Source organism: Oryza sativa, chromosome 1 (assembly GCF_034140825.1).
Source record: "Oryza sativa Japonica Group chromosome 1, ASM3414082v1".
Taxonomy (NCBI): Eukaryota; Viridiplantae; Streptophyta; class Magnoliopsida; order Poales; family Poaceae; genus Oryza; species Oryza sativa.
Genome location: NC_089035.1, coordinates 20,171,423 through 20,174,565, shown reverse-complemented (window position 1 = coordinate 20,174,565; position 3,143 = coordinate 20,171,423). Strand labels below are relative to the sequence as shown.

General features: G+C 54.1%; 1 long non-coding RNA gene across 1 annotated transcript; it reads right to left on the bottom strand.

The window, feature by feature from the left end:
* Nucleotides 1-261: 261 nt before the first annotated feature.
* On the bottom strand, nucleotides 262-1,657 carry LOC112939652 (uncharacterized). Its single transcript, XR_003243470.2, has 3 exons — nucleotides 1,115-1,657; nucleotides 941-1,022; nucleotides 262-333 (listed from the first exon to the last, which is right to left on the bottom strand). It is a non-coding gene; the product is annotated as an uncharacterized lncRNA (long non-coding RNA).
* Between the last annotated feature and the right edge of the window lie 1,486 nt (nucleotides 1,658-3,143).

Here is a 3,143-nt window from a genome sequence, read left to right as displayed (position 1 = left end):
AATCTAAAGCTATGCCAATAGACAAAGTCTATGTAATAATGTAGTCCCCATTTGTGTACTAGTTGAACTAAGCATGGCTAAGCATTTCCTAAACCAACATCTAATCATTTTGATACCCAAGTTATCAATGGCATAGGGTAACAAATATGTGGCTGAGGAATAGGACCCATCCCACATTACATTGTAAAAGAATGCAACATTTAATAGAAATGCGGGATATTGGTAAATTGGGTACAATATGATCAAACGTATTGCATGACTTGCCTTGCTCTCGAACTGATGAGACCTCAGCAACGTCTTCGAGAAACTGCGGATCGACGAAACGGCCGAAACCTACGCGACAAACAAAGCACACAAGCAAAACATGCTATAAGTCTACAGAAACAGGAAACAAAACCATTTTTAATGGATTATTTGCATTTTTCTTGATTTACTGAGACTTGAATGGACTTAAACGGAGCTCGGATGAATTACTTATGAATTTTAGAAGATAAACTGTGTTTTTACTAATAAAGAAAAGTCCTTAATCAATTTATTGCGCAATAAAGCCCAGGGCTGACGTCATCCAAGGGGGGGGCGGCGCCGACAGGTGGGGCCCACGGGTCAGCGGCTCAAAGGGGAGAGGAAGGAGGCGCCGGCAAGCGGGGCCCGCATGTCAGCGGCTCAAGGCGGCCGTTCCACGGGACCAAGGGTCCGGATCGGCCCAAGCCGATCGGACGGTGCAGGGAGCAGCCACCGGGCTCGGCCTCGGCTTCAAGCCGGCCGGCAAGCATGGCGAACAGCGGCGGCATGCGGTCGCCGGCGACGGCAACCGGCGGTGTGGGAGGCGGCGGCGGGCGGCGCGAAAAGCGGCGGCAGCGGCCGATGGCGACGGCGCACGCGCGAAGGACGGCGGCGCACACGGGAGAGAGGGAAAAAGGGGAGCGGAGGGGAGCCTCACCGGCGAGCACGGCGACCAAGGCGGAGGATGAAAGGCGGCGGTGACCCGGCGACGAGGAGGGGCGGACGGGCGGAGGCGACACCTATAGGAAAGGAGGAGAGGGATTAGGGGTGGAGAGGACGACCGCAACGACCAAAGTGGCCGGCCGGAGATGGATGAAAAAGGAGAGCTCACCGGCGAGTGAGGGAAACGGGGTTTCGGGGGTGATTGGTGGCAACCAAGCGGCGGCCGAGGAGCGGACGGCACCCGCGAGCGCGACGACGGCGGCTTCACGGCGCGGCAGCGGCTCTAGCGGCGGTGGCGTGCGGCCGGAGACGGCGGTAGGCGGCGGCGCAAGGGGCGAGCGGCGCGGTGACGATAGGAAGCACGGGAGGGCGCGGCGAGTGCGAAAAACGAGAGAGGGGGACGTGGGGAGTGATTTATAGGTGCGGGAGGGGGCGGACGTGGCCGGGGAGGTGGCCGATTTGGCCGGCGATGTGGGGGTGGAGAGAGAGAGAATGGGGGGGATTCAAAATCGAATCCCGCCCCTTGCGAGCGCGCGCGAGGGCCGGGAGATGCGGGGGAGAGGGCGGCGACGTGGGGAGGATGCGGGAGCGGCGGGGCGTGGGCGCGGGAGGAGCGGAGGAGGCAGCGGCGCGGCGGTTTCGGCGGCAGCGGTTGGAGCTTCGGCTCCAGCGGCCGGAGGTGGGAGACGACCGACAGGTGGGGCCCACCTGTCGGCGTCCCGAGAGAGGAGGGAGGGGCGGCTTGGGCCGGCCCACAAGGAGGAGGGGCCGCGGGAGAGGGATGGGCCGACGGCCCAACAAAGAGAAAGGAGGGAAAAGAAAAGAAAAGGAGAAAAAGGATTTTCCTGGGATTTAAAATTGCACTTTGGTGATTTTTAATTGGTTAAAATTATTTCCAAGGCTCTGAAAATCCACTAAAAATCTTGTTAATGCATTGGAGCATGGGGAACTCAAGAAAAATTCCACCACGCTATTTCCGATTATTAATTGCATTTATTAACTAGGGATTCAGCTCTAGGTTAATTAAGATAACTTCTTCGGGCAATTTATTTAACCAATTTTTTTTTAAAGCAAGAAAAGGGGGGGGGAAACTTCAGGGTGTGACAATAATAGGCCAACAGTGCAGGCGGAAACACCAGTCGGCGGCGGACGAGGCGGCCGGTCGGTGAAGACGTAGACGCCCAACAACGGCGGTCATAATAGGCCAGCCGTGCAGGCGGAAACACCAGTCGACGGCGGACGAGGCGGCCGGTCGGTGAAGATGTAGACGCCCAACAACGGCGGCATAATAGGCCAACCGTGCAGGCGGAAACACCAGTCGGCGGCGGACGAGGCGGCCGGTTGGTGAAGACGTAGACGCCCAACAACGGTGGTGTGACCAAACAAACGTATAGGCGAAAACACCAGTCGGCGGCGGACGAGGCGGCCGGTCGGTGAAGACGTAGACGCCCAACAACGGTGGTGTGACCAATCAACCGTATAGGCGAAGACACCAGTCGGCGGCGATGACGGCAAGCCGGTGGTGATGTTCTGACTGATCCATTCCTGGAGCGTAAGAGATAAGCTTAAAGCCATGAATCCCTTTTGTGCATATCTGGATCTGGATCCTGCAGAACAAACATATAGGATGAGTAGTATCTGATATAAATATAATACTCGAGAAAAAATCAAGTATTTAAAAATATTTATAAATATGTATTTCTCCTCTTGTCAATTTTGATTTCCCCGAGCAGATGACTCTGTACGTTTAAACACTCTGTCCGACTAGTCATAGCCCCCAAGCATCGGGAGTCGGCCTAGGCATTTCCCAAACATGCATATGAGTGACATGAGTTCGTCATTAATGGAACAAAGTTTCGCGGATCAGAATTTACTACTCAGGTACTTTTGCAATTATTAAGAGCAGAAAATAAATTTATCTCATCTCTATGCTTTTGATTTATTCCGAATAATACTTAGCACCTTGCGTTACTCGGTCCATCCAACGAGCCCCCGGGTGCTAGGAATCGGCCCAAAGGCAACCATCCATTGGCAAACCAAACGGAAAGCATAGGAAGATAGAGCTCCATAACTCGATAGGTACTTTTGTACTCAGATTATGTCGCAAGCAATCAAGATAAATATTATAAAAAATATGATATAACATCTGTAGCCCCCGACTCACTACTCAATGGAAGACCAATTGGTGTAGTGAGGCA